The sequence below is a fragment of the Felis catus genome, chromosome C1 (assembly GCF_018350175.1).
Source record: "Felis catus isolate Fca126 chromosome C1, F.catus_Fca126_mat1.0, whole genome shotgun sequence".
Classification (NCBI taxonomy): Eukaryota; Metazoa; Chordata; class Mammalia; order Carnivora; family Felidae; genus Felis; species Felis catus.
In genome coordinates this window covers 213,788,932-213,802,630 of record NC_058375.1, presented here as the reverse complement: position 1 = coordinate 213,802,630, position 13,699 = coordinate 213,788,932, and the positions used below count along the sequence as shown (strand labels likewise).

At 38.0% G+C, this 13,699-nt stretch overlaps 1 protein-coding gene across 7 annotated transcripts in view; it reads right to left on the bottom strand.

Annotated features, from left to right (window-relative positions):
• DIS3L2 (DIS3 like 3'-5' exoribonuclease 2) overlaps positions 1-13,699 on the bottom strand; it is a 351,641-nt gene that overhangs the window by 299,663 nt on the left and 38,279 nt on the right. Inside the window, exon 2 of one of the 7 annotated variants that reach the window (XM_011285625.4) lies at positions 13,377-13,536. The exons of the other annotated variants lie outside the window; for them this stretch is intronic. The gene's annotated coding sequence lies outside the window, so the exon portion shown is untranslated. The remainder of the gene's footprint in view (positions 1-13,376; positions 13,537-13,699) is intronic. 7 annotated transcript variants of the gene reach the window in all.

Sequence of the window (13,699 nt, the reverse complement as noted above, 5' to 3'; positions counted from 1 at the left end):
CCAGAATTAAAAATGGGGTGCTTTGTATCAAGTCCTGATGCAGGCAAGAGTTCAAAATTAAGGGGACTTACTGTCAGATGAAATAAAGACCGAGATCTCAAACTCAAATGTCCCAAGGTCAGCTACATCTGTAACTTTCCTTCACAGCAAATATCCCAGTTGGTGTGATGTATACCTAACTTGTCTCTCTAGCTCAAAAGGACAAGGAATGTTTGGTTGGGTTCATTGTTATAACCCTAGTGACTCCCATATTACCCGGGACAGAATATGTGCTTATATTCACTCCTTGAATGAGTGGATGAGTTTATTTTCATGAATTAGCAGTAAGAACACCAAACAGAGGAGGGTCACTCAAGGGAAATTACACTAAAAACAAGTCAGCAAAGAATAGGAAAAGATGGGGCCCCTGAGTGGTTCAGTCAATTAAGTGTCTGACTCTTGATCTCAAGTTGGTGAGTTCAAGCCCCATGCTGGGCTCTGCACTGGGCATAAAGCTGACTTTAAAATAATAATAATAATTGCCCATACAGTGCTACCTTATAACATGTTCTGAAATAAAATTCAGTTTGAATAAAACTTAAATGTTGTAAAATGAGAGAAACAGAGACAGAAGGAGAGAGAGAGAGAAGGCAGGGGAAATGATGCCCAGAAAGGCTGAATAAGGAATGTGACAAATATTACCCCCAGAACAAAAAACAAAAACAAAAAAAAAAAAAAAACCAATAAAACCAGATAAAACTATCAAAACCAACTATTTAAGACCTGGATATTGACCAAAGACATACAAAAAATTGAGAAGTGTTTATTCAAGAAAATCTACTGAATCTCGGTAAGAACAAGAGAAGTGTGTGGTGGTTTAACGTGGAGTTCCCACCATCCCACACCGACTCCCAATCCCTTGGTATGAAGTCCCACCAGGGAGAGCGAGCTGTGGAGACAGGCAAGGCAGCCGCGCTTAGCCAGAGGGAGCTAAACTTCACTGGAGCACAGCAAAAAGAATTCCATGCCCAGGGGCATTTTCAAAAACAATAATGATTCCAGGCACAAAAAAAATCAGGGAGGCCAATATCACAACTAGCCTGAATTTGCAATACTAGTTAGGGCAAGCAACAGATCAGGAAATCAACCAGAAATTTAACAGTGAGAATTAGAAACAGACCATCAAAATAGGCCTCGACAAAAAAAAAAATCTACGTTTTCCTGCTATGTGCACAGGACTTTAACCATGCAGGAAAGAAATTAAAAGGCAACTCATCCCTAGATGAATGTGACCCTTGCAAATGCGGAAAGCAAAAGCCTGGGCTGACTTGTAAACTGCGTGAACTTTGAAAGCATTCCCACAAGCCTCTTGAGAACCACTGACAAAGGATGGGGCCTCATTGTTTCAAAGAATTTAAACACAACCTCTGATCAATCATAGGCTGACCACTAAGATATCCTGACCCAAGGGCAACTACAAGAAAGTTAAACTTAAAAACAAGAAAGTTAAAACCAGCAGAGACATCAGCAGCCACATACTGTGGGAGACACAGACTCCAAAGAATGAGTTCAGGTAAGTCATTCAACAAAGAGAACAAACAGCTCTGGGGGGAAAGGAATCAGAATGCAGACTATATTATCAAAAATGTCCAGGTTTCAACAAAAAATTTTAACAGGCAAAAATGGAAAAGTGTGACCCATACACAGGGACCAGGGGGACAGGCAGTTTGAATAAAATGTCTCCAGAGGAGCCTAGATTTCAGACTTAGGCAACTCCTCAAAGCTTAGATTATAAATATGTTCAAAGAACTAGAAGAAACCACTTATAAATTAAAGTATGAGGACAATAACTCATCAAATAGAAAATATCTATAGACAGAAATTGTTTTTTTAAAAAAAGGAAATTCCAAATTGAAAGAACTAAAATGAAAAATTCACTAGAAGGGTTCAATAGATTTGAGTTGGTATAAAAAGAATCAATAAACCTGAAAATAAAAATGATCAATCAAGATGATCCAATATGAAGAAAAGAAGAAAAGAAATATGAAGTAAAATTATTTTTACAAAAGACTTGTGATAAAGAACCTGGCTCCATTTTTTGATGTTTGACTACTGATTTATTTTAAGTCTTACCTCCCCCTTCCCCTTGACACATTTGTACAGCTTGACAAGACAGTCCATGTGCCCCCCAAACTTTGACCCCAGGGGGAAATTCGAATTTCACAAATCCCAGTCTGCACACAGGAACTTCTCTTTTATAGCCATTATAAAGAACTAACCCACTCCTGCCTCACTCAAACCATGCCAGACATGTCTGTATGCACCCTACTCTGCCTAGGTGAGTAACAAGTTTTCTCTCAAATTCTCCTGTTATATAAAGTGCAACCAATAAACATCCCACTAATTGGGAAGGGGTCCATTCCACCTCCACAGGTTGACCACAAAACAGGAGTGAAAGAGGGGACCTCTCTACCAATCTTACAGAAAAGGATTATAAGAGAATACGATAAATAAACTTAGGCCCACTAGGTAAGTGAGATGAAATGGACAAATTCCTAGAAAGACACAAATTACTAAAGCTGACTTAAGAAAAAACAGAAAACTTAAATAGACATAACAAGAAACTGGATTAGTAATTTTAAATCCTCCAGTAAAAAAAGCTCAGGCAAATTATACCAAACACTGAAAGTAAAAATAATAGTAATCCTTTATTACAAACTCTTCTAGATAACAGAGAAAATATTTCCCAGCTCATTCTTTGGGGATAGTATTTCCTCTGATACCAAAGGCAGAAAAAGATACATAAGAAAAAAAAAATACTGTCTTAACATATAAAATAATTTGGATTTTTAAATTTCTTCAATCTTAGTCATTTGCATCTTTCTAGAAATGTATCAGTTTCATCTAAAATTTCCCTTTGTGAGGGGACAGAGTGTTGTTCAAAATATCCCTGTGATTTTCTTAATACAAAAAGCAGGGCTGTCATTTCTGAAATTATGGAAATTTTCAATATCTGTGCTGTCTAGTACAGTAGCCATGAGCCACATGTGTCTTTTTAGCATTAAAAAAAAATTTTTTTAATGTTTATTCATTTTTGAGAGAGAGAGAGAGAGAGAGAGAATGAGAATGGCGGGGGTGGGGGGACACAGAGGGAGAGAGGGAGACACAGAATCTGAAGCAGGCTCCAGGCTTTCAGCTGTCAGCACAGAGCCCAATACAGGGCTTGAACCCATGAACCGCAAGATCATGACTTGAGCCAAAGTTGGACGCTTAACTGACTGAGCCACCGAGGGACCCCTTGTGAGCATTTAAAAGAGTACCTGTCAAGTCTGAAACATTTGAATTTTATCTTTATTCTTGCAGGAAATTTTCACAGGTTTTAGAATTCTAGATTGTCAGTTATTGTCTCAGTAATTTGAGGATATCATTCCATCGTCTTCCGGCCTTCAATGTTTCTGTTAATAAGTCAGCCATAAGTCTAATTTTTTTATTCTTTGACAGTGTACTATTCCTTATCCCAAGCTACAGCAGTTTTTGGAATTTTTCTCTTCATCTTCGGTTTTCCACCAGTTTATTACAATATACTAAAATACAGATTTTTTAAAATCCTGCTTGGTTTTATCAATAATACTATTATTTGATAGCTTTCATCAGTTATGGAAAGTCTTCAGCCAGTCTTATCCCATATCCCTTCTGCCCCATTCTCTCTCAACCCTTTGTGTGAACTCCAATTACACACTTCTGACTTTTCAGTATCTCTAGGTCTCCTTCAATCTCTTCAATAATTCTTCTACTTCACTAATTTTCTATCAGCTCTATCAGACTCTAATCAGACTCTATCAGACTCTAACGAGTCTCTCAAACTCACCCATTAAGTTCTTAATTTCAATTATTATGCTTTCAAGTCTAGATTTTCCTTTTTCTTTCAAAAGTTTCCAGTTCTCTGCTAAAAATGGTAAATCATGTCTTTTCTATGAACAAGGTAAGCATAACTATATCAAAGTTGCTCCTGAAAACTCCAATAACAGAGGCCCTGATGGATCTAATACTGTCTTCTGTTGCTTCTATTTGATTTTGTTCCTGTTGTTTGATCATCTGTGCTTTTTATTATGGACTAAACATTATATTTGCAAAATTTCTATTGTGATAATTTGAGGCCTCGCATAATGTTACCATCTTCCAAACGGATTTTCATTTGCTTCTGTGAACCACCTGAGAAAAATACAATAAAAAAACCCTGCTCTCAGGGTTTCAATATCTTCAAAGTAGAGATATGGTTTCTGTGAAGGTCTATCTACATCCAGTTCCTTACCTATAGATTGTAGCCCTCCAGGATCCCAATACCAAATAAGAGTGGTTCACCAGGGCCACACACTCCCCACATTAGCAGGGCCCAAATTCCAATCCCTATCCCTCTAGTCCTAAAAGAATATCAAGTGTATTGCTCAGTTTTTCAGCTTCTTAGTCTTTCAGCTGGTCCCCCTAGAAACTAGTAAGCATTCATAAGAGATAACTCCAAATAGTAGCTTTATCTCCCTAAACCTTTTTCTTCTTATTCACTCTTATTTCTTTTCTTTTTTTTTTTAACGTTTATGTATTTTTTTTTTTTTTTTGAGACAGAGAGAGACAGAGCATGAACGGGGGAGGGTCAGAGAGAGAGAGACACAGAATCTGAAACAGGCTCCAGACTCCGAGCTGTCAGCACAGAGCCCGACGCGGGGCTCGAACTCACGGACCGTGAGATCATGACCTGAGCCGAAGTCAGACGCTTAACCGACCGAGCCACCCAGGCGCCCCCACTCTTATTTCTTTTTAAAGAATGTCTTTTTTTATGTTATTTATTTTTGAGAGAGAGAGAGTGTGTGTGAACAGGGAAGGAACAGAGAGAGAGGGAGTCACAGAATCTGAAGCAGGCTCCAGGCTCTGAACTGTTGGCACAGAGCCAACATGGGGCTTAAACTCGTGAACCATGAGATCATGACCTGAGCTGAAGTCGGACACTTAACTGAGCCATCCAGGTGCCCCTCACTCTCTTATTACCTCTCAAATACCTTCAACAGATTTTTTTTTTTTTTTTGGTGATGGACATAAGCCAACTTTTCTAACTGTTGTCAGAAGACTGGTTTCCAACTATTTTCTATGCCATAATTGCAAATGGAAATGTCAACCCACTCTTAACTCTCCCATTTTCAGTCAATGCCTAAAATTCCCAACTCCCTCCTATATGACTCACTCTTCTCTCTGATGAAAATTCTCCCTAATTTCATCTATCCTCTCCTCCTTTCCTGTATGAAAATTAGAAAGGTCCCTACATGTTTACAACCTAATCTCCTCAATTTGTGTTCTTCACCCTTATTTTTATCTACTCAAGAACTTTACCACATCATTATCCTCTCCATAGCTGCCTCCACAACAGCATTGAACCTAGCTAAGGGCCTACTCCTGTTCTCCTCCTATTCAATTCAAGCAACCAGCTACCATTCCATTTCTCTCACTCCCATCTGCCAAAATTTAAAAATGTGGTCTAATCTCATAACTCTATTTCCCCATGACATACTCTTTAAACCTCCTGGGAATATGATTTTGTCCTCATCTCTACAATGAAATAAGGCTTTCAGTATTCCTTAGAAGGAAAAGCTTCGTTACTAAAACAATAGCATACTCTCAGTTAATTTTTCCTAGCCCCTCTAGAATAGGATGCGACTGACCATGCCCTTGGACTACAAACTCTTCTCCCTTGACCCTTCTGGACACCACAGTCTCCTAGCTCCTTCCTCTCTGCAATTCTCAAATGTTCTTGCTGATTCTTCTTCTTTCACTTACCCCTTAAGTTTCTGCCATTTGCAAGATTCTATTCTTAAGCCTCATCTCACTTCTCTGTTAAAGAATTTTAAATCTACATCTCCAACTCTGCTCTCCAAAGCTCTTCAACTTTCCAACTTCCTGCTCATTAATATTGGCAAGCACTTCGAATGCAACATGTTTCTAATTCAAGTTATTATTCTCCTCAAACTAGATTTTCTGCCTGCATACTTACTGCATCCAGATTCATGACATCATCATCATCCTTGGGCAACAAACAGTAGTCATCTAATCTCTTTCACTCCGTTACTAATACTCTATTACCAAATTCCATCGCTCCTGCCTTCAAAATGTGTCCTAAATAGATTCTCTCCTTTCCAACTTGATTAGCACTGTCTGAAATCAGACTGTCCCAACAGGGTAGCCCTAAGATCACAACAGTTTCTTAACAGGTCTCTCAACCACTAATTTCTTTCCTTTGATCCGTATTTCATATAGGAGGTATTTTATGAAGTGCTTTTTCAAAACACTTCAGGGTTCCTCACTGCAACTCTGAAATCTAACCTATTGTAATGATTAATTTTATGTGTCAACATGGCTGCATCACAGAGTTTCCAGATATTTGGCTAAACGTTATTTCAGGGTGTGCTGTGGCACCTGGGTGGCCCAGTCAGTTAAGCATCCGACTTTGGCTCAGGTCATGATCTTGCAGTTCGTGAGGTCAAGCCCTGCGTCAGGCTCAGTGCTAACAGCTCAGAGCCTGGAGCCTATTTCAGAGTCTGTGTCCCCGTCTTTCTTTGCCCCTCCCCCAGTCACATTCAGTCTCTTTCTCTCTCAAAAATAAACATTAAATAATAATAATAGACATTATTTCAGGGTGTGTCTGTGAGGGCTTCTGAATGAAATTAGCATTTGAGCTGGTAGATTCAGTAAAGCAGTTCACCCTCCCCAATGTGGGTAGGCATCATCCAATCTGTTGAGGGCCTGAAGATAGCAAAAAGGCCAAGGAAAGAAGAATTTGGCCCCTCTAGTCTGATCACTGGAGCTGTGACATTGATCTTTTGTTCTCGGTACTCTCAGTTCTCAGACCTTCAGACTGGACTGAAAGCTACATCTTTAGCTCTCCTGGTTCTTAGACCTTCAGACTTAGACTGAATTACATTACCACCTTTCCAAGGTCTTCAGCTTGCAGACAGCAGACTGTGTGACTTCTCGGCTTCCATGATTGCATGAGCCAATCCCTATAATAAGTATCTTCCTATATCTATATCGTATTTGTGCTGTTTCTCTAGAGAACTCTGACTAACACACCCATCTTTCAGGTCTCATTTCTTACTAAAGGTTTTTACAATATCATTTTTCTGATGAAAATGGTAAGTTGGGAAAGCCCCAGCTTGGCATCTAAGCCTAAAAAATGACTTAAAAACAAACTGAGTTAACAACTATAAACTCTGGAGAGAAAGGAAGGGAGGGAGGGAGGGAGGGAGGGAGGGAGGGAGGGAGGAAGGAAAGAAGGAAGAAGGAAGGAGAAACAAAAAGAAAAGAAAAGAAAAGAAAAGAAAAGAAAAGAAAAGAAAAGAAAAGAAAAGAAAAGAAAAGAAAAAAGGAAAGAAAAAAGGAAAGAAATAAAGGGAGAAAGAATGAACAAACAAAAGAAATACTTGAAGATTCTGATTCTGAAGAGTAAACAAAATAAATAGATTATTAGGAGAAACAGAAATCTGGAGACATGATGGACAGACACCAAGGTGAGTTTCATGTGTTTGGTTTTTGGTTTTCTGGTTTGGGGTTTTTTGGGGGGATGGTGGGGCCATAGCTTTGCCCTAAGAGCAGGTCATGGACACAGAGAAGTGGGTAATACAGGCAGCTAAAACTTTAAGAGAAATCCTACAGACTGCCTGGCCAGAAGAAAGGGAAAAGAGCCTGAGCAACCCTCAGCTAGCTGCCAGAGCAATCTAGAATAGGAAAGAGCTGAAGAGGGATTCCCCTAATTCTTATAAACATTGTACAAGTCTCAGGTTGACCCCTTAACACTGTAGATGCGTAGGACGGACCCAATGCAACATCATAAAGGCTTTAAAAATTAAACTAAAACGTGAACTTACAGGAGACAAGACATATAGTCTGAGCCTAATGGGGTCTGAAGCTAATTGCCAATGAAATTTCTAAAAATCATGAAGACCTCAGTGGCTCAGTCGGTTGAGTGTCCAACTTCAGCTTAGGTCATGATCTCACGGTTGGTGAGTTCAAGCCATACATCAGGCTTGCTGCTGTCAGCACATAGCCCACTTTGGGTCCTCTGTCCCCCCCCCCCCACCTCCCCCGCTCATGCATGTGTTTGTTCGCTCTCTGTCTCAAAAATAAACATTAAAGGGGCGCCTGGGTGGCGCAGTCGGTTAAGCGTCCGATTTCAGCCAGGTCACGATCTCGCGGTCCGTGAGTTCGAGCCCCGCGTCAGGCTCTGGGCTGATGGCTCAGAGCCTGGAGCCTGTTTCCGATTCTGTGTCTCCCTCTCTCTGACCCTCCCCCATTCATGCTGTGTCTCTCTCTGTCCCAAAAATAAATAAACGTTGAAAAAAAAATTAAAAAAAAAAAATAAATAAATAAATAAAAAAAATAAACATTAAAAAAAAAACCACTTGTTGAAAATAAGAAATTTTTAAAAATCAACATTCTTCAGTGGAATTTAACAGAATTCAGAGTCTTCACAAAATACTAGTAACTATATCCAAGGCTCAACCCAAAATTACTTGACATACAAAGGACTCAAAATAATTGACCATTCTAAAGTGAAAGCAATTAACAGATACCACCCTTAAAATGACTCAGAGGTTAAAATGAACAGACAGCGACTTTAAACCAGCTATGATAACTGCTCACTGACAGAAAGGAAAAGACACTAGCATGACTAAAAAGACAGGAAATCACAACGGAGAAATAAAAATTTCCTTTCAAAATGGAAATTTTAGGGGCGCCTGGGTGGCTCAGATGGTTAAGCATCCGACTTCGGCTCAGGTCATGATCTCACAGTTCTTGGGTTCGAGCCCTGCATCGGGCTCTGTGCTGACAGCTCAGAGCCTGGAACCTGCTTCAGATTCTGTGTCTCCCTCTCTCTCTGCCCCTCCCCCACTTGCACTTTGTCTCTCTCTCAAAAATAAACAAACACTAAAAAATAACTTATGAGGGGCACCTGGGTGGCTCAGTCAGCTAAGCGTCTGACTTCAGCTCAGGTCATGATCTCACAGTCAGTGAGTTCAAGTCCCGCATCAGGCTCTGTGCTGACAGCTCAGAGTCTGGGGCCTGCTTCAGATTCTGGGTCTCCCTCTCTCTCTGCTCCTCCCCCACTCACGCTCTGTCTCTCTCTCTCTCTCAAAGATGAATAAATGTTTAAAAATGTTTAAAAATAATAATAATAATAATTTAAGAAAATGGAAATGTTAAATGGAAAATTATAATATCTGAAATTTAAAAATTCAGTGTATGAGCTTAATAGCAAAATAGAGATATAAGACTGCAGAGTCAATGGCTCAAACTTTATCAGTACAAGTTATCTAACCTGAAAAAGAAAGAAAAAAAGATTGAACAGAAAGATGAACAGAGACTTATGGACTTAAGGCTTATTTTATCAAAAAAATCAAACATGCGTAAATGGAATCCCAGAAGATACAAAATGAGTCAAAAAATAAAGTAAAATAAAATAAATATTGACCAAAAACATCCTAGATTTTATGAAAGACAAATATATAAACTCAAGAAGCTCAATGAACCCCAAAGAGGAAAAATTCAAAGAAAACTAGATCCAGATAATCAACTGCTGAAAACCAAAGATAAAGTCAAAATCTAAAGCAGCCAGAGGAACATGATATACTACATAGAGGGAAACATTTTCAGTGGCACTAGATTTCTTATCATTACCTATTATCTTCTTTCAAGGCATCCAGAGGACAGTGGAACAACATCTTTAAAAGGTTGAAAGGAAAAACGATCAACCCAGAATTCTATATCCAGCACAAATGTACTTCAGGAATGAAAGCAAGATAAAGACATTTTTCAGATAAAGGAGAACCAAGAAAATCCATTACCAGCAGAACATCACTACAAGTAACACAAAAGGAAGTTCTTCAAGATAAAAGGAAATGACAGCAGAGCAAAAACTGGATCTTCAGGAACGAATGGTAAGCATAAGAAATATTTAAGTAAATTATACCCAATAAAGTAGGAAAAACAATTTAAGAAAATCTGTTTCTAACCTGGAATTCTATATGCAAACTAATAACCAAGTATGGTAGTAAAATAAAGACATTTTCAGAAGTGCAGATCTAAAAAAACTTCACGTGTTCCTTCTTATGAAACTACTAAAATATATGCTTGACCAAAATGACAGAGTAAAACAAGAAAGAGAACACAATGAGAAGGAAACACAGTAAATAAAGTACACGTACATAAGTAATTTCCAAGATGACAGAGAAAGGAGATCCCAGAATGGCAATTGTGCACAGGCACAGAGGACAACCTCTAGACTGGAGGACAACAGTTTACACCAGAGCAGGATCAAAAGACAGACTGGTATCACCAAGATCTCTACTACCAAAGTATTTATTGTCTTTTTAATCCAACACAGATTCCCTGATTGAGCCTGGTTTCTTGTTCTTGGCTCGAGTTCACCATAACCTGATAAAAGTTCCTTCTTTGTGCTCCAGAAACTTGATTCAGCTGAGGCCACTCACTGCACCACACAGAAGTATTCTACTTTGATCAACTCTGGAGCTTGTGAATTAATTATAGGACAGATTATCTGTAGTATGCTTCCTTTTATGTAACGAAGAAAAAAAAAAAAGAATTACACACACACCCATATGCTCATCTGTGAGAAGAGGCATACAGAATGGTTACCTATGGGAGAAGGAGGGCAGGATGAAAAAGAGGCAGGTGAAAACTGGGAAAAGAAATGAATGGGAAGTAACACTTTACAGCATATACCTTTCTGTATGTTGACTTTGAAACCACGTTCGTGTTCCACATACTCAAAAAATCAACATAAAATAAGAACAGGAGAAATAGCCCAAAATGCAACGTAAACAAAAACAAATGATCCTAACTATATTTAAAATGAGAAACACAACATACTAAAGGAATGAGAGAAGAACTAACCCAAAGAATTCTTGAGCATAGTATTTAACCCTTAAGTTAAAGACAAATAAGAAGTATAAATAAAAATTAAAGCCTAATTAATAAGTTTTTCACAGTTTTAGGTTGGCAACCCTAAAACTACTTTCTGTATATTCTAGGATTTGTCAAGTAAGTGAATATATTGTAATCTAAATATAAGTAAATATATTGTAAATATAAGTAGAAAGGTTAGAATAAACCCTGTGGTATTGAAATGGAATTGGAGGTATCACTATAACCAATGGTTTATAGTAGATAGAGATAAACACAGAAATACATACATACAAATGTATACAAGTATGTACATGTATATATCCTTATGTTATCTAGCTCTGTCCTCTAAAAGGGCCTAAAATCAATAATATCCAGTAGCAATAAGCCCAGATTTCAGTTTCTAAATAACATTCACTGCTAAAAGGAACCAGCCTCCTTAGAAAAATGGCCAATTCTGAGGCTGGAGTGGAGGAGGTACAATAAAAGCCTAGAAGAGGGGTTGGCAAACTACAGCCTAAAGACCAAATTCAGCCAGGCACCTGTCTTTGTAAATAAAGTTTTATTGGAACATAGCCAAACTCATTCATTTACAAATTGTCTATGGTCTCCTGCTGAGGGTGGGGTTAAGTAGTTACAACAGAGACTATATAGCCCTCAAAGCCAAAAATATTTACTATCTGGCCACTTACAGTAAAACTTCGCCAAGCCCTGGCCTAGATAGAATATCTTCTTGTTCCAGAAAGTAAGAACACACCCAAAAATAATGGGTACATGTCAAAAGTTCATAGAAGCCAGTCGAAAAGCTTCCTACTGACCAAATATATGACAATTTCGCTATCAAAAATTTTACATATAATGGCTTACATATAATCCATTAAGTAAAATAAGAATCCATGAGTTCATACTGATAGAAACAAATAAATAAAAGGGAAAGCTTTCTTCCTTACATCAGAATCCTAACATTTTAACAAATGAAAAAAAAAAAAGATGAAATTTAAAAATTACCATTGGCAATCATCATCACGCTAATTCATTAGATTCATCAGTGGATGCTAAAACTAGTAGGTGAAAGTTTGAGGAGTAATCGGATATTTAATCATCTCAAACTATTCACAGATAGTTATCAAATACAAAGAGGAAAAGTATATCTTTACGGTGGAGATATCTAGCAGACCAACTTAACCAACCGATCAAAGTCAACACCAGCAACGGGACAAATCAACATCATATGCCTCCTGATAAGATACATTAAGAAAAACATGTCACTTATGAAATACCAGTAAAACCCAAATTGAGGGGTTTACTACAAAATAACTGGCGTATAGGTTTCAAAAATATCATTCATGAAAGGACTCTTCCAGATTAAAGGAGACTAAAGACACATGATACTCCATGCAACTTGTGATCAGGATTTTTGTTTCATATAAAGGATAGAATTAGGAAACTTGAAGACACTTGAATAAGATCTATAGATTGGTTAATGGCATTATATCAATGTTCATTTCCTTATTTTGATCGCTGCACAATAGTCATAAGAGAATTGCCTTTGAATGTCTGCAACTCACTCTCAGCTCAAAACAAACAAACAAACAAACAAACAGGCAAGTGGGGAGGGATGTTCAAGTAAATGTGGTAAAATGGTAATGCTGAAGAATCTGGTGAAGAGGACAGAGTAATTCTTTGTACCACTCTTGCATCTTGACTATAGATCTGAAATTACATGTTTTCAAAAGAGTCCTAGTCTTTAATTATAATGTCATATCTGTTTATTAAGTTACACTTTCTTTATCATGCTAAAGAACATTCACAACAATTGATAATATAACTAAAAACACCCCCGAACATCCTTTACAAATGATGTCCTAAATAAAAGAAACTCAAATAATCAGTTAAAGGATATGTGGGCTACAAGATCATTCCATCCTGTTTCATATGGGCCAAAACAGATTTATTAGCTGCAAGCTCAAATAAAGTGATCTCAAATGAGAGTTATGTCAGTAAAAACACTGCCTCTCAACAGGTCAGCAGTGACTTTACTCACTTATATTTTACAAAATATTTTGAGGATTTAAAAAGATTAAATGTCCTGAAAGGGACAACAACCCAGCACTTTTTGCAAACACAGCTGTTGGTTAAAGCTCTTGAGAAAAGAAAAGTTTTGGAATGAGAATCAGTTTGAGGAAGAGATAATGGTTATAAAATATTAAGAAAATTTTGGAATCTCTTCCTATTATTCTAATAGCTAACTTATTTCTGAAAATGTGCTTCATTACTGCATGTAGCACTATATGCTCCTCAGCTCTGGGCACAGAGCAAGGTCCCTACTTTCATGGTATTTACAATCTAGGGGCTGAAGAAGACAAACAGGTAAACAGACAACTAAACAAGGCACAATCTAGGGGACAGAGAAGACAAGGAAACAAACAACTTACCATGGAGGTAAAAAAGAGTGATGAGATGGTGACAAACAGGATGAGGAAAGAGGACACCACTTTCGCTTTGGTGATTAGGAAAAGCTTCTATTGAGGAGATAATACTGGAGCTAAGATCCAAATGATGAGAAGTCCACACGTGAAGGTCTCCGAGTAGAGCCTTCTTGGCAGAGAGTATGACAAGTGCAAAGACAACAAAGAAGAAACAATCTCAACATATTCAAAGAAGTGATTTTAAAAGGCATCCTCATTAGGGGCACCTGGGTGGCAAGGTCAGTTAAGCGACCAGCTCCTGGTTTCGACTCAGGTCATGATCTCACCTT